The 18,278-nt window shown below is 52.9% G+C and overlaps 1 protein-coding gene across 2 annotated transcripts in view; it reads right to left on the bottom strand.

Moving 5' to 3' along the window:
* The window catches only part of APBA2 (amyloid beta precursor protein binding family A member 2), a 238,941-nt gene extending 221,228 nt beyond the window's left edge, over positions 1 to 17,713 (bottom strand). For both annotated transcript variants that reach the window (XM_072796094.1, XM_072796085.1), the window contains exon 1: positions 17,558 to 17,713. The gene's annotated coding sequence lies outside the window, so the exon portion shown is untranslated. The remainder of the gene's footprint in view (positions 1 to 17,557) is intronic.
* Positions 17,714 to 18,278: the final 565 nt, after the last annotated feature.

Here is an 18,278-nt window from a genome sequence, read left to right as displayed (position 1 = left end):
TTTATAACCAGAAATTAAAATTAAGTAAAAAAAAAAAAAACGTACCCAGGCAAAACCAACGGCAAAGGAAGGAATCCCAGATCTAGAGTATGTCAGACACCTTCCTTGCAAAGGAGGCCAGGATCCATCTCAACCCCAACCTCTGTTGCCAGAAGAATGTCTCTCTTCCTCTAGAGATACAAGATTACTGTTAGAAAGCACTATCTTAAAAACAGAGATGTCATATCTACTTATTTTAATTATTAGCTCTTTAGCCATTAGCTAATGAAACTACATGCAAATTCTGCATTCCACCAGACACTATGTGACCCCCAAAAAAGTTCAGGATCACCCCAGTACTGCATCCCTTTTTGATGTCTTTAGGATCTCCAGGAGGTGGCAGAAGGAGTGTTTACCCCTGGTGGCCAACAATGCTGCTGCCCTGGGGAGACAGGAACTGGGGCAGAGAAAGGGAGGCTTCTCCAGCCGGCCCCTCCTCGGGGTGGGGGAGTACTGCCTCCCAGGTCTTGATGCAGCAGCTCCTGGTTTTCAAGATTCTCAGTGTTTGAGAAATAAACAAGTACTTATAATTCATTACGGAAGGTTCCCAAAGAATTTGCTCCCACACGGAGAAAATAGTCCATTTTCCTAAGAACTTGCTTAAAAGTCCAATTTGAGGAAACTGATACAGATTGCCCCATTTTAGGTTCTTCAACCAGAGGAAATTTAAAAATTCTTCCTTCCAGCTCAACAGAGCGAATCCACAAGTCAATTGCTTCTGCAAAAGGAGGACAAAGATCCTCCTGGGGCCCCAGGATTCAGCAGCCTTTCCTTGGCTTCTCAGGGCAGCCAATGGCTCCAGGACAGGACACCAGGCCAAGTGTCCCACAGTGGCAACCAGCCATCTGACTGACATGCAGCAGGGCAGCTCAGGCAGTTCAGGAAGAGAGGACTTGGTATCGCTCCACTTGCCAGATCACCAGAAAAATAAGATACTTTAAAAATAATAATAGCTTGTGAGCCCAGGGTTGGGGGCCGGCCCATGAGGTCAGCACCCTAGTGCTGCCAGCATGGTGCAGGGCTGGGGGCCATCAGGAAAGGGATGGCTCCCTGGAAGAAATGGTACCACACCTGAACCATCACCCCACCCTGACTGGCCACGGGCATGTCACCGGGAAGTCTCTGAAAGTCTCCATACAGGCTCCCCTACACGTTATTGGTTTCCTCTCAAAACACCGAAATCAAACCCTGGAAGATGGGCCACAGGGAGCCTGTGTGTTGTAAGACACTGGGGAGTGGGGGGCAGCTAGAATGCTATCCTATCCGAAGGGCTGCTGTGCTATGGGGTGCCATCAAATGGGGGGAGGGAAAGGAGGAGGAGGGAGAAAGAGAGAGAGAAGGAAGGAAGGAGAGGGAGGGAGAGGGAGGGGGGAGGACTGGATGAGAAGGAGATAGGAAGGGGAGAGGATGGGCAGACGGGAGGGAGGGAAGGCAGCCCCCTCTCTTTCTCGCTGCCAGTGAGCACTGAACTTTTCTGGTGGTCAGTGTGAAGCTTTCATGTGTGGTCCAGCAATTCTACCAGAAATTCTTGTAAGGAGAGAAACATGGTATCTGCCAAAATAATAATAATAATAATAATAATAATAATAATAATAATATAGTAATAATAATAATAAATACTAATAATAATAATGGAAAAGAAGCTGCAAGAATATTTATTACAGCATCATTCACAGCAGAAAAACATTCTCAACAACTCTGATGTCCAAGCCTGGGGGCCCAGATCAACGGATGCCATGCAAAGGCACAACGGCCGGGGAAGGGGATCCTGACACAAAGGAGCACGCGTGTGGGCAGCCGAGCACCATGCCCAAGCAGCCAGCCAGGAAGATGCCCACCTGAACCATGGTCCCCTGGCAGGGAGACCTGGGCATTTCAGTTTCTTCTGTCTGCTTATCTACTTTCTAACACAGTGAATCTGTAGGTGCGGAATAACTAAAAATAACATTTTTAAGATAAAAAGTATTCTCTCTTGCCAAAAATGGCTTTAGCACTATTGAACTGAACCATAGGAAACCGCCTGCATTTGGCCACTTCTGACTTAACAAAAATAGCAGGTTCATGTGGTTCAACTTGATTTTGCCATAAAATCCAGAGGAGTTGTAAGACCTGCGGGAATCATTTCCTCTAACTGGCTGGGGGACCTGTGAGGGGCCATTACTTACGCGAGGTCCCCAGCGGTGTAGGTACCCTTCCCACCACCAGCCACAGCACCAAGCCTCACCAGTCCCCCACCAAGGGCCTCCTGATCCTGCAGGGACTCAAGCGCCAGATCCCACAGTGACTCGGGGCACACATCTTCTCATTCATGACTCATGCCATCTTGCAAAGCAGGTGTCATCTCCGGCTACAAGTGGAGGAGCTGGAAGCTGCACTGGGCTTCAGCAAGTGGGCTGAGCCCCAGGCAGGCTTCTCCAGTTCTGCACAAACCACAGGCACCCTTGCTGGGCACCCATTTACAGGGCAGCAGGGATCCTAATCAGGTTTCTCCCTCCCTTGTGGGGCTCCACCTTTCGCTTTCTGCTGTGCCTCCTCCAAAAAATATAGGAAGTTGTGCTTATATACATTAAAGACTACAAAATTACCCAAAAACCAGGGGTTCAGCAGCCAGCCAGCCCTTCCTATGGGAACAAAGCCATTCCTACCACCTACTCGGGGTTGGCCATGAAGCCTTAGCACCAGCTCAGCCCACAGACACTTGGCTCCCTTGTGCCTCCTCAATGAACCCTCAATCGCACACACATCAGCTTTGGTCTGCGATGCCTTTTGTGACAAATGCTAACCCCTACAAAACGGCCTCTGGTCACTAGCTGTAAGTGACCCAGGGGCTGATCAGGGGAGTCCATGTGGAGCTCAGGACATTGAAGCTTTGGTGTCAATGCTTTCTTTTTCTGCACACATGAGAAGGAAGCTCTGCTGTCCAGCCCGTGAGTATCCTGGCTGGGCTCAGCTCACCTGGGGGTGGTCCCCAGCACCTGGGCAGACCACACCTGAGAAACTTGTTATTTTCAAGCACCCAGAAATGTGAGGCACACAAAAATATATATTCCAGATTTTTAACTGAACTTTCCTCCAGTTTTCCAGCAGATAGTAAAGAAAGAGGGCCACCAGGCATCACAAAGCCAAGGGGGTCTAGAGCTGGATGAGGAGCAACAGCGAGGCTCAGACTTCGCTTTCTAGAACAGTATGAGACACACAGAAAATCTGAGCAGAAGGCAGATTTTCCATAGACCCCTACATCCCGTTTCCTGTTAACGTAAGATTAACATCTAATGTTAATGTCCTACATTTGTTACAGTTAATGAACCAGCATCAACACACTGCTGCTAAAGTCCACACTTTACTGATACTCCCTTAGCTTTTCTCTAATGTCTTTCTTCTGTTCCAGGATCCCAACCTGAACACACTACAGTTTGTCATCATGCCTCCTTAGGTTCCTCTTGGCTGTGAGAGCGTCTCCGTTTTTTATGAGACTATTGATTCATCAGCGTTAAGGACTGCCAGGCAGGTATTTTATAGAACGTACTGGAATTTACCATTTTCCTTATGATTAGATTGAAGTCATGGGTTTGGGGGAGACAGACCACAGAGGTAAGGTGCCGTTTCCATCACGTCCTATCAAGGGCACAGACACTCAACATGACTCATCACTGTTGGTGTTAACCTTGACCACCTAGCCAAGGCAGTGATTGTCAGGTTTCTCCACTGCCAAGTTACTGTTCCCTTTCCATCTGTGCTCTCTGGAAGGACATCTCCCAGTATAGTCTACTCTTGGGGACCAGGCCGTACACGCCCCCTTAGCACCCTCTGATTTTTATTAGCCACCATCAGAATGACCACCTCATTCAGGCGTGCATCTTTGCCCTGCTGTCTCACCCTGCAGGAGATCCCTTTTATATAAGAATAAAGATTCTTATATCCGTTGACGATGACCTGTCCCCTTCCAACAAACTCATCAAATCCAAAGCCCCCTGAGGGCAGGGTCTGGTCTTCACCACACTGTTTCCTTTGTGTGTGTGTGCCAGGACCCAGAATGATGCTTTGCACAATGCACACATAAATGCTCACCCCGGAGCTGTGCCAAGGTCCCCAGGGTGGCTAGGCCACCAAGAGTCATCCGCAAGACGACACGGGCAGGGCGTGCTTCCGGCAAGAGTCCAGCTCCCTAGCTAACTGCCTAAGGCAAAAGCTGATGCTGGCCCAGGCCCACCGCCAACTCCATCCACCCCACCCCCACACTGCCCCCACACTGGAGCATCCCCATCTTTAGGGAGTCTCCATGCAGCAGGACAACAGACAAACTCATAGTATGAGGCCAGGTGATGGTGAATGCCAAGAGGGGAGCAGGGGAGATGCGTTTTAGCCAGGGATACTAGGGAGGCCTCTTTGCTGAGAACATGTCTCAGCTGCAGCACTGAGGCAAAGGAAGAAATAGTTAAGAAGTTCCATCTAGTCCAGGAGAGAGGGGACGGGGACATGAGGGGGTGAAGGTTCTGGGTTCAGGGCCACCCAGCTCCCTCACCAGCTTCATAAACAAAGCTTCCACACCCGGCATGAAGGAAACACAGCTAGAGAGTGCTCGCTGGGGGCTCTGAGAATCCAAGCCTCTAGACTTCTGAACTACACCACCACATACACAGAACCTGCTCCTAAAATCTCTGTAATGCCCCCACAACAAGCAGATGTGCTCTCACAGCTGTGCCAGGCTGGCTCCCAATGGGCTTGGGTCCCCACAGACTCCCTTCTGGCCCTGAGACCATGTGGAAGAAGCCACCATGCCTTTCCTGCACCAGGTCAAGGCTGACAGTTAACCAGAATGAAGCCAGGGACACACATGGAACCTCCAGGGCTGTAGAGTTACACCTGCCTTGTGTCACCACCTGCCTCCCGTGTATCTCTAAAGAGCAACCATGGAAAAGACCACTGAGACAGGGCTAGTTGTCTCAACGTGAGCATCAGCACAGCAGAGAGGCTGCCCAAATAGTATTGGAAGGAATGAGAAAGAACTCTCAGGTGGAAGGGGTAGGAAAAGCAGGCCAGGGAGACATGTGTGCAAAGACTCTGGGAGTTGCACATAGAGCAAAGCTCTATGCATCATGCGAAACTAAGATCTCTGGGAGCCTCTGTGTGATGTGGAAGGTGGCCTGGAGGGTTGTATGGACAGACAACATCATGGGACCTCCACCCAGATTTCTGGGCTGACCCAGAGTTCATACATAGCCTTTCCCTCCACTCTTGCTTTCTAAAGCTCTTTGGTTTCCCTCTCACTCACCTGAAAGTAAATAGCATGTGATCCCAACATACTCAGGTTGTTTGTGTCCAGTTTTAAGAGCACAGCTCCCTTCACATGCAGGAATAAAAACTCACTTCATCTAGATAACTTATCCATTATCAATTACATGTGTACAGATCTTAGCATCTCACTTGGGTTTACGTTCTCTGATTTCATTTCATTTAGAAATGAAACCGTATTTAGAAAATAACGGTTTGACAACATGTTCGGGATGCCTGGGTGGCTGAGCAGTTGGGCACCTAGCTTTAGCCCGGTGCATGATCCTGGAGACCCGCTATTGAGTCCCACGTGGGGCTCCCTGCATGGAGTCTGCTTCTCTCTCTGCCAGTGTCTCTGCCTCTTTCTGCACCTCTCATGAATACATAAATAAAATCTTTAAAAAAATACAGCTTGAGTCTAAATATTAATAAGCACTTGTTGGAATGGTAAAATTTCATTATGTCACATTAAATGCAATCTTGATTTTGATATTATTGTTCCAGCAGTAAAATAAGACATGAGTCAGTCTATTGAAAGTTCTCCTTGAAAACTTCAAGATGATGTACTACTTTTTTTTTTTTCAGCTTGTATTGAAGTAGATGTACTGAAAAGTTTTGTATCAGGAATTCGAACTCACCTATGCAAACCACCACCCAGATTAAGCACCTCCAAAAGCCTGGCCCGGCCCTACTATGCTCTCTCCAATCACCACTTCCCAAGGTCAACCTGACTTCCAGTCCCGCAGATAAAAGTTCCCTATAGACCTTCCTATCAACGGACTCTAGGGCCCGGGGTGTTTTTCACTCAACAGTATATGGCAAGACTTATCCATACAGTTGCACACACTCATAGAAGGTCTGCTCTCAGCTTGCTCTATGGCAACCCCAGCCTGCTGGGCGAGTCTGTTGTTGATGTATGTGGGCTGTCTGCAGTTTGGCAATGACCACCACTCTTGTGCATGCCTCATAATGGCTGTATTAACATCCTGCTGCCGCTATAACAAATCACTACAAAACTGGGTGACTTAAAACACACATTTATTCCCTCATGGTTGTAGGCTGAAGGCTGAAGGTTGAAGGCTGAAGGCAGTTTCCCTGGGCTGAATTCAAGGCATTAGCAGGGCCGCGCTCCCTCCAGGGGCTCTAAGGGAAAACTCATTCCTCTCCTCTCCCACTTTTTGGGGGCTGTCAGCATTCCTTGACACGTGGCCACACTGCTCCAGTTTCTGCCTCAATGGTTCCACAGCCTCCTCGTCTGCCCAAACCTCCCCCTACCTCTCTCTTAGAAGGACCCTTGACACCTGGGTGGCTTAGAGGCTGAACATCTGCCTTCAGCTCAGGGCGTGATCCCAGGGTCCAGGGATTGAGTCCCGCATTGGGCTCCATGCAGGGAGCCTGCTTCTCCCTCTGCCTGTGTCTCTGCCTCTCTGTCTCTCATGAATAAATAAATAAAATCTTGAAGAAGAAGAAAGAAGAAGGAGAAGGAGAAGAAGAAGAAGAAGAAGAAGAAGAAAAGAAGGAGAAGAAGAAGAAAAGAAAGAGAAGGAGAAGAAGAAAAGAAGGAGAAGAAGAACAACAACAACAACAACAGCAGCAGCAGCAGCAGCAGCAGCAACAACAACAACAACAACAACCCTTGTGCCAGCATTAGGGCCCACCAGAAGACCCAGGATTATCTCATCTCAAAATCCTTAATCACAGAGAGGTTACCATATAAGTTACATTCATGGGTTCCAGCAATTAGGACCTGATTTCTTTTGGAGCCACCTATCAGCCCAGTGGCCATGTGCACTACATACATTGCATGCAGCTGCATCCAGAGGGGCATTCCTGGTCAGAGGTATATATGTATTTTTTGCTTCAGTTGGTAACAGCTTCCCAAACCTGCTGTACAAACTTATGCCCCAATCAATAGCAACAATTCCAGCTGCTCCACATCCTCCCAACACCTGTTATATTGTTAACTTCAGCCATTCTGGTAGGTGTGTACTGATATCACATAATGATGGTTAGCTTGATGTGTCACACTGACAAGGCCACAGGGTGCCCAGACCGAACAGTGTCTCTAGGTGTATATGTTGGTCAGGGAGGGAGGGAGGTGTTTCTGGATGAGATCAGCCTCTGAGTCAGTGGACTCAGTAAAGCAGACCGTCTTCCCCAACGTGGGTGGACATCATCCAATCCATGGAGGGCCTGAACAAAAATGAAAGATAGAGGAAGGTGGAATTCACTCCTTTAGTCCTGTCTCCTGGGACAGCTCATTTCTTTCCCACCCTTGGACTGGGGTTCACACCACTGGCTCTCCTGGTTCTCAGGCTTTTAGATTCAGACTGGATTATACCACCAGCTTTACTGGGGGCTCTGACTTGCAGATCATGGGACTTCTCAGCCTCCACAATCACATGAGCCAATTCTTCATAATAAACACACACACATACACACACACACACACACACACGCACGCACATCCCTACCCTATTGATTCTGTTTCTCTGGAGGACCCTGACTAATGCACATGTTTATCATTTATTCCATATCTCCCTAATGACTAATGGAGTCAAGCATCTTTTCATAGGTTTATTGGACCTGTTTCAGGTGAAGTATCTTTTGTCCCCTTTCCCTACTCAGTTGCCTGCCTTTTTCTTATTAATAACATAGCACATTATTTTAAGATGAGTAATTTGTTAAAATATACTTTGCTAAGCACATGTGTTTGGAGGGGGAAAAAGTTTTTAGCATCAGGGCCCGAGATGTGAGGTCTCGCTGTGTTCAAATGATCAGCTGACATTAATTCTGGACAACGAACACTCATCGTGGACTCCAGGTCTCTGTCAGCGTGGCCAGTTCCATAAAGAATGCACGTGAGAGCCTGAGGACCACTGTCCGGAACTGGGGTAGGTGAGATTTAAAAAATAAATCAAATTGATGACTTATTGTCTCCATTTACTTCCCTGAAACCAAAGCTAGTTTCACCTTAAGGATGGCCATTAAGAAAGTAAACCCTATTTGTACTTGTACAATTAAGTGTGGATTTTACAGCTCTCTTCTGGCTCTGAAGGCAGTGATAGCCAGTCCCTCAAGCAAGGCACTCATTTACTCCTCACTGAGGATACCATGCACGAGCATGGACAGGCTGCCACACCACCGACACAACCACTTGATTTCTGCTATGAAGCATCAGATAGTAAATACACCACCGGCTGACTTCTCTATCATGGAGAAGGAAGAAAGCAGCTCTGGGAATCCATCGAAGTGAACTGCTGTGTGGAATTAGGTGCTTGATCAAACCAGCAGGAGAGTGAGCCCTGAGACCCCCCTGCCCATGCCGCCTCACCACTCCTTCCTGCCTCCTGGCTGTGGGGCCCGTGACAGAGGTCAGCAGGCACACACCACCCCCTCATCAGATGAAGCTGTCTCTCAACAAATCACAGTGCCTAACTGGCCCAACAACTAACTAGCAAGCCAGACGAGGCACTTGACAGTAAGTGATAAAGGAAGCGTCAGCCAACACCCAAGCCTGGCCAGCGGGTGGTGACAAGGGCCAGGCCGAGGACCTCCTCGTGGGAGGGAATGCTCCTCACCCCTACCCTGGGCCAAAGCAGAAAACAGGCTGACCACTCTCTGAAAAGGAAGGCACTCCATAATAGATGGTTTCTGAGCCACCATAACCCAGAGGATGAGCAGCCCCTGCAGTCAATTCAAGCCTAGAAAGGGGAAGAGAGAACATGGGGTTGTGGGCACCCTGGGGAGTCAGGGCCACAGACAGGAGGCATCTGAGTATCTCTTCAGAGCTGACCAGCCTGCAGAGGCCTCTGGAACCCAGCTTCCTGGCCACAGCACATCTGTCCAGCAGCTGCAGCTCCCCACCCAGTCCCTGTTCCCTCTACCTCTGCATGAGGAGTCAGCCCCCCTCGATATAGAGGACCAGAAAGACACCACCAGGAGCCCTCGCAAGGACCACCAGGCCTCCCAGGCAGTGCAAAGATGGCCATGTGGAAGGCAGGGTGGGCAGGGCAACCAGGCTGAGGTGGCACCTGCCTCTGTGACCTGTGGGCCCTTTATCTTTCAGGGCTCTCTGGCAACTGGAAATAGGGCTTCTCTGTTTGCACAACTGTCCTTCCAGTAAGTCAGAATAGCTGCAGAGGTTAACTCCATGTAAGCAAATTAATAACGTGATTTATGGTTTGTCATGGATTTTGTCGTTTTTGTAGAAGAACAGTGGCAATTTAATCTAGAAAGCCTGTAAATCTCTAAAGGGTAAAATTAAACATCCGTGCCAGCAAGACTGGGTCTTGGCAGCGGCAGCCTCCTCCTACACGAGATGGGAGGGAATCAAGTCCCTGGAGCCACATGGCTCTGAGGGGTGCAAGGCGGGGCCCTGCCCTTCTTCAGCCATGCATGGGCTCCCACACCCCCTCATATACCTCCCCATACACCCCTCCCCTGGCCTCTCTGTGAGCCCTCAATGGGCCTCTCATGTTCCAACTGGTGGTGAAGCCTGCCTATGGAAAACACTGCCCTAAAGATCTCTCAGCAAAGTGCACGTCATTTGTATCCAATCCCCTTGTGTGCCCACCGCAAGCAAGGACGCCCCAGGGCTCCCAAGGGCCGCCCAAGCCCCTGGTAGTCAGGACACCCCCTCCCCCAACTCCGGCTCTGATCCGCACACGGCATGCATCTGCTGCCAAACACACACTCTGCCTCCCTGCATGCCCCACTCCAGGCTGGTCCTCCTGCCTGGAGGCTTCTTCTGGCCTGAATTGGGGGGGGGGGGGGCACACCCGCCCACTCCTCCAGGATGGGCTCCATGACCACCCCCACCCATGCTGAGGCTCTCACACCTGCCAGTCTGTGCTTCTCTAGGAGGGTGGTGGCCCCAGAGCCAGAGTCAGGGACTCTGACGACATTCCACAGTCTACAGCAGCCCCTCTCTGCTCCTTCTCTCCTGACCTCACCCGGCTCTAGACAAGGCTGGGGAAAGGCAGAACAGAGGCGTTCAGACATTATCTGTGGAGCGGATGAAGGAATGGGTGGATGGATACAGCTCCCAACAAAGGGCTGGGGGTACCTTTTTTTTTTTTTTCCTGAGAGACACAGAGAGAGAGGCACAGGTACAGGCAGGCAGAGGGAGAAGCAGGCTCCATGCAAGGAGCCCGATGTGGAACTCGATCCCAGGACCCCGGGATCACGACCTGAGCTGAAGGTAGACAATCAACCGCTGAGCCACCAGGTGCCCCAGGGCTTGGGGTATCTAAAGTGGAGGCGCCAGCCCGCAGTGCCTATACCACAGAGGCCCCATTCATCAAGCGACCAGGAGGTGAATGACACAGGCAGAGTAAGGGGCTGCTATTTAAGTGGTAGTACATATCCACCCTACATGAGAGATAAAAAGAGCAACATATACAGAGTTAAGGCAGGGGTTCCCAGAGCGAGCAGGCAGGGAGAAGGCTGTCACATCCAGGGGCCCCCAAGGCAGCTCCCCACATGAAGTCGATGTGAGTCAGAGGTGCCTCTGCCTCTGGGGGCAGCACATCAAGTCTAGCAGCACCAGTCACCACTGCTGATTTAAGCACAGAGTAGCCCGGGATCAAGAGGAAAACCATTACTTAATGAAATGCAATTAATTTAGAAGCCGAAATCTATTAAAGCCCAAAGGAGAGACAGTCAGGAGTTCTTGGTCTGGAGGGGCTGCTGCTCTCAGAGCTTCCAACCCAAGAAACAGCTCAGGGACATCCCCACAAGAACCAGAGGCAGATGGCACATCCATCACCATACGTTGGCATGTACCTCTCCAGCACCCCAAGAACAGAGAAAGGCCACAAGCAGAATCTTCACAGTCCACGGACACAAAGTCACATCTAGTAACGGCCAAGGGTCGGGCTTGTCCCACTACCATTCCCTGGAGAACACAGCCCTCGACACGACCAAGGCCTGCCTCGGGGGCCCGTGATCTAGCAGTCAGGCCAAGTGGGTAGCACTGGGACCCCTGGTCAAGATCAATTATCCATCAGTCATCTTCCAGCCTTCACGGTTACCAGGCAGTACCAGCTAGGGATCCAAGGTGTGCCTGGTGTCTGAGGCCCATGGGACAAGCTGGGAAGAAACTAATTCTCTCTCTCTCTCTCTCTCTCTCTCTCTCTACCCCCTCCTCTGATGATCAGGTTAAATGAGAACTCTATTGTAACAAAATGCTCGCCCACATCTTATCTCACTTCATCTTCATAACTCACTGTAACTCAGTGGCTGGTGAGGAAGGAAACACAGACCTACGTGTGCCCTTTTAGGAAGATCTAAGTCAAACTCTGAGCAGTGGCATTCACTGGCTGTTTGCAGTCAGAGCCGGGCTTTCTAGAGCTTCGGATTCCTAACACAGGCCCTACTCCTACTCCACCCCACCCAGGACAGCTGTCACCAGCTCTGGATAATATGGACAGATGTTAGAGCACATGGCTCACTTATTGCACCAAAAGACGGAGAAATGTAAACTGTGTTTTATTTGAACAATGCACACACTTGCTGCCAGAGGGACCAGAGAAATCCATCATCCCTAAATGCATGCGTTCGCTCAGTTAATGGGTCTCCTGTTATTGAAACAATGGATTTTTCCAAGACAAGCGATAATCAAACCAACTGGGAAAAACAATACACTATATATTTTTTATTAAATTAACGATGCATACAACAATTCAGAAAAATTCCTATTTAGAGCTGCCTTGCTAGGGAATCAACTCCAGGAATATAAAACCAATCAAATAAAAAAACAGATACAGATGTATTACACACACCTATACATACAGAAATAGGTATATATTATACAACCCAATGGTGAATTCTAAATACAAATACTGTTCCCCTGATGATCTACGTATTCAAATTTGTTGAGAACTAAGGCCTGAGCATTTCACACCCAAGTGTCTCTCTGCACAGTTGATGCCTGGGACAGGAGGAGAAAAGAATCCATGGTAGCTCCAAGTGCCAGCTCCAAGTGTATTTCCCTTTACAGACCCACCAAGAATACTAGCTGTTTTGCGGGGTGGTGTGCTCCCAACCCTCTCACTGTCCCCGTGAAGGGCCCCCAGGTCATCCGTGACATATCCATTACTCTCCAACCAGTGCTCAAGTCCACTGGTCACCGGCTATCAGATTCTCTAGACACATACGTTGAAAATTCCTTTTTTTAAAAAAAAAAAAAAAAGATTTATTTACTTATTTATGATAGACAAAGAGAGAGGCAGAGACACAGGAGAAGGGAGAAGCAGGCTCCATGCCAGGAGCCTGACATGGGACTCGATCCTGGGACTCCAGGATTGTGCCCCGGGCCAAAGGCAGGCACCAAACCGCTGAGCCTCCCAGGGATCCTCACATATGCTGAAAATTAACCACTCTGTGGATCACTTGGGTGGTCACCAATCCTACTCATGCCCACCCAGGTGAAAAATAAGTATGATACCAACTAAGCCGAGGTGGGATGGGGATGGGGGTGCGGAACACAGGCCTCAGGCTCTCTCCGACTCAGGCCGGAATCCCAGCACTGCCCTGTAATGTGCTCCTGGACAAGTCACAGCCGCCTGGTACACAGCCTCCTTGTTGCCAAGATGAGAAAACAGATCTGAGTCTCGGGATCAGCGGGACATTATTTAAAAGGGCAAACACAGGGGAACAGAACTCAACTAGCAAAAGCCCCCCCCAATGTGTGTTTAACTGGGTTGGTGTCCCCATCAAAAACATCTTCAAATGCTGGGCTCTTTGGTTTTCAGAACACTATGGGATAAAAATATTTTCTCAGTCATTAGATGCAAGAAACTCAACCACATGTTTTTTTTTCCTTCTGGATTTTGATTCTTCAGACACAAAACAACAGATGTAGCACCTGATATGAGAACAGCTCCTGAGAGTATGAAGCCCCCACACTGCATTCTCTTACACGACTGGAGTGGAAACTACCCAACCTGACCCCTCAGGCTCTCAGTACAAAGGCAAAAACCACAACAGGCCCAGAAGCCACAGAGGCCCCCTCCCCAAAAAAGCCTGAGGCATGGCAACGATAGTGCACATTATTTCAATACTAGAAAAAAAAATATATATATATATACACACACACATATATTCAAATGTGCCCCAAGACAACTGCAGGCAACACATATAAGGTAAGCATGAGAGAAGCAGAAAGACTCCCAAGGCCAATGACTTGGCCAAGGCCCCAGGGATGAGTAGCAAAGCCAGGTTCTTTGAATGGAGCTCTCATTACTCCAAACCCCACAGTCCTTCCCAACCTCACGCTGCCTTCGTCCTAATAACATGGGTGCACCTTCCCTGGGCAAGAGCACAGCACAGGCAAGAGAATCAGGTGGGGGAGGCTTCGGGAGCGGAAGGCTGGCAAACACGGGGCGGGCAGAACGGCTGGGAGCCTTGAGATGCCGGGTCTGACATAAGGTACAAGACAAGTTTAGAAACATCCAGATGGAGGAAGAAGGGAACCTGGGCGAGAGGGGGCCTTGTTCCCGGCGCCTCAATGTCCCAGGCAAACAACACAGAACTGGCCCCAGCAGCAGGGACAGCCTGGCCGCCCACTATCCAAACAACCAAAAATCCAAAAAGGAGCTTCTGTGAAGAACCGCATTCACCCATTCTTTGGGCCGGACTGCCTTCCCGAACCTGCTGTCTCCCAGCCTATACGAAAATGCGCCTGCACGGTATAATCCCACAGCTCCTTCCAGTCTGCCCACTGTGCACAAGGTTCTGTGCTGATTTCTAGGAAGGATCCAACCAACCGTGAATACAAATGTGAATACAGCTCAGTTCCAGCCATGGGGCTTGGGAAAAGGAGGAGCTAGGGGGCCAGGCTGAAAGGAAGAAGGCCTCTCCTGGGGTCTCACTCATTCATGCATCCACTGAGGAGCACTGAGGGTCTAGTCTAGCAGGTGCCTGGCACTGCTCTAGCTGTCAGGAATACAGAGGAGAATGAGGTTTTACACTGGAGTGGTAAGAGTCAATAAATTAAAAAAAAAAAAACAGGTATATAAATAATAAATTGAACATTAAGTACTAAGAATAAACATAAAGCAGGGTGAACAAAAAAGAGGGAAGTGATGTTCATTTATGCTGGGGGGGGAGCGTCAAAAAGCTGGCACAGAACCAGAGAACTGAAGAAAGTGAGGGAGCGAGGCAGGTGGACATCTGGAGGAAGCCACACCAAGGAGCAGGAACAGCAGGTGCAAAGGCCCTGAGGTACACATGCGCATGGCAAATCTGAGGACCAGCTGATGAAAAGGAAAGAGTCCATATTTAGCTGGGATCATCAAAGACACCCCAGGCCAAAGGGGCAGGCAGAGACAGGATGGGAACAACCCATGGCAAGCCTGGGCAGTGATCCTGTCTGCCTGGAGGGACCATGGTTGGGCGCAAGGAACGGAGCTTGAGAAAACCAGACCAAGGAATGTGGGTGTGGAGTGAGCACTGGGAAGCCACAGAGGGCTCAAGCAAGGAACACCAGACCTGGCCTGGGCCCTACCTTCCAAGAGGCAACCTCACGCCCAACTTACAAAACCCCACAGCCAGCACAAAATCCCAATTCACATAGCAATGGTACCCTACCCACATGTAGCGCTCCCAAGCACACTGGGGAACCGTGAACCCCATGGAGAGAGCCTGGCTTGTGACCTTGTGGTTACTGTCCTCCCTGGGCTCCCTCATGTGCCCGAGAGAGGACAGGGAGGGAATGAACTGAGTTTGGGAAAGGCGATGGAAGACCGCCCACGCCAGCTGACTCAGCCTGTGCCAGCAGCCTCCTCGGAGGCCTGAACTGGACCCAACCCAGGTGGTGGGCGGGGGACACAGAGGGAGGATGGAGCCACAGAATCCTCCCTGTGGGCACATGGTCCAAACACCAACAGACACCTGGGCTGCCTTTGGTGAGCAATCATCAAATGGGACCTATACTGGGGACTGAGCCCTTTGACAGCCAGGACCCAAACATCTCCATTCCTCACGGCCACCGGGCACGGTGGGACCTACTACCACCCCAGGCTCTCTCTCTCACTCTCTCCATTTCTCTCTAAGGCCAAGCTGCAAGGCAGGCACGCTGGTTTCTGCCCCTTGTTCCAGAAGGCCCTTGAGGCCAGCTGGGGATATAGATGTTCAGGGCCTCTGTACCCAGCTGCCCCTAGCCCTCTCTGACTTCGGTGACAATAAAGGTCTCCCCAAGAGTTCAGCCTGTGCTGTCCCCAGAGGCCCTCACCAGTGGAGTCACCAGGTCCAGCATGCGGAGCCAGGACAAGAAGGAGCCAGGCCTCGTGTGTCTCTCCCTCAAGACAGGCGCACATGGCCGCCCAATCCAAACAAAGCCCAGCCGGAGGCTAACCTCCCCGTCCAATGTGTTTTTCCTCTGAGTTCCTCAGTTGTAGTCTAGGAAAAATCAAGGTGTTTTAGCGCTCCCTCTCAGCTTCCAGGGATGTGACTGGTGTCTTTTACAATTAGCTTTTATTTTTATCCAGCATTTCTTAGCTTGCTTGGCAAATGGAATTATTTGTGCACCTCCATTTCACAATCCATCCCCACCAATTATTCCTGTGAAACTAATATTTTATATTTTTAAAAAGGCAAAGGAGGGAGTTATAACTACTCAGGGGATAGTTATGCAAACAAGTTAATGAGCCATCCTTGGGTGCCAGAGGAAAGACCCATGGGGAGCAGAAAAGGGTAACAAGTTGACCATTGCCTGCTTCACTCTCTTGATAGCGCCTACTCTCTCTCTCTCTCTCTCTCTCTCTCTCTCACCACGCGCACACACACACCATCTGGTTCAGCCCGCACTTCTCCCAGGCACAGAAGCCAGTACTCTGGAGATGGAAAGGCAGGCCGTTGGGGGGAGGGGCACGACCACTGATCCCTAACCAATGACCCAGTGAGGAGGGGTCTCGAGACCCCTGCTCCCACAGAAGACCCTGGCAGGGCCCCATCGCTAGCGCCACCCCCCAGACCCAACGCAGCTCGGGAGACCACTCCAAGGGGCTCCCCACCAGGGCTGCTGGCATCCGCTGGAGAGGCTCCCGGCGCGTCAGGATGAGCAGCAGCAAGCCCCACCTAGTCCGCTAACTCCCTGGACACCACCCAGAATCCCGGCGGCTTCCAGGTCCCAGTGGTTCTTCACTCGGGAGACCCTCTCTGGCCCCGGCTGCAGATGCGAGCAGCACAGACGGCCACCCTGGAGCGACCACACAGGGCAGGACGTCCTGGCGGCTCTGGACTGAGAAACACATCACAGAGAACCTCGAATGTTCGCCTCGGGAAAAGTGCTGCTTCTACTCTCGAAGCTTTCAGGTCATTATTTCTAAAACGGCTGCTGTTTCTCAAAGAGGGAAGGGGGAACCCCAGGAAGAAAGACAGAGGTTGACGAGGCCGGGGACAACTGAGCCCACAGGAAGAGGTGCTGGGATGGAAGTCCCGATCTGGGGGCCTCCACCAACTGCAAGGCCATTTGTGGGCTGTTAACCACAGACTGGAGTCTGGCCCCGGTCAGGCAGTAAATCAACAGATCTGGGGAAAAAAAATTAAGTCCTCCTTCTGCAAGTAAATACTAAGTTCAGACAAGCAGGCTCCATCTCTGCCTGCACCCGCGGCGAGGCTCAGCCAGGGCGGCCCCCCTTGGGCGCCCTCCGGACCCTCGCCTGGCCCCCAGCCCCGGCACCCCGGGGCCCGCCGCCCAGCCTGGGGGCTGGGGCTCGCGCGCGCCTGGATCCTCGGGCCCGACCTCCCAGGGCCCCCCCGCCCCCGGCCAGGCCAGGCCAGGCGGCGCCGGCCGCGGGCAGGGGCCGAGGCGAGTGGCGGGTCGCCGCACCCGCACCCCAGCTCCGAGCGGGCCGCCAGGAGGGCCGGGGCTGGCATTTTTAATTGAGGACCGGGTCTCTCCGGGTCTCATTATGAACGGATGTGGGAGGCGGCGAAGACCGGGACGCGCCTTCCCGGGAGGCAGGGAACCCAGGAGCGACCCCAAACTCAGGGCTTGCCCCGCACGGAGACGGGGGGCCGCGGAAGGCACCCGCCGCCCCGCCAGCCCCGCGGGACCCGAGCGGGCAGCCCCCCCGGCCAGCGCCCCCGTCGCGCACGGCCGCCCCTCGCCGGGGATGCGCGAGCCTCGCGCTCGGCCTCGCCGCGCCCGCCCCGCGCCCCCCGCCCCCCGCCCCGGACCCCGCAGCCTCCGCGCCCCGGGCCCCCCGCCCCGCCCCGCCCCCGCCCCGGCCCCGCTCACCTGGCCCGGGCGCCCCCGCCCCGCCGCCGCCGGCTCCGTCCGCGAGGCCGAGCGCCGGGCCGCCGCCGCAGCTCTTTGTGAGCCCGCGCCGAGCCGCGCACCGAGACTGCTAATGAGCCCGGGAAGCTGAATAGCGGCGGGCGCGCCCCGGACGCGGCGTACGGCACGCAGGGCCGCCTCTGCCCGGCGCACGCGGCGCGGCCGCCCGGCTCCCCGCACCGGCCTGCGGCGGCCGCCCCCGCCCCCGCCCCCGCCCCGGACACGCCCGCGGGCGGGACGGGACGGCGCGGCGGGCGGCCGGGAGCGCAGGGAGGCCGGGGGCCCGGTCCCCTCCGCCCGGCGCCGGACGGTCGGGGGCGCACCTGGGGCCCGGGCCTCTGGGGCTGCGCTCGGGCCCCGGGAGCGAAGCCCGGGCTCTGCAGCCGCGGCGCCCCGACTGCCCGGGCCCCGGGGATGTCCGGATGCCCAGGCGCGCCCCGGACCTGCGGGGTGGGCGGCCGCAGGGGCCCGGCCCTCCGGCGGCGGCAACAGGCGACGGCGAGCGCCACCGCGAGGGTCCGCACTCTGCCCCGGGCGCCGCGCTGCCCCCTGGCGGGCTCGGGGGCGCGTGCGGCGCGGAGGGGCCGCGGCGACCGCGCCCTGCTGGGCCCCGCGCGGCTGCGGGCTGCGGGCTGCGGGCTGCGGGCTGCGGGCGGAGGCCCCGACTGCGAAGCCCGCGGGG

The sequence above is a fragment of the Canis lupus genome, chromosome 2 (assembly GCF_048164855.1).
Source record: "Canis lupus baileyi chromosome 2, mCanLup2.hap1, whole genome shotgun sequence".
Lineage (NCBI taxonomy): Eukaryota > Metazoa > Chordata > Mammalia > Carnivora > Canidae > Canis > Canis lupus.
The sequence above is the reverse complement of the archived record's forward strand: the minus strand, read 5'-3'. Positions and strand labels throughout refer to the sequence as shown.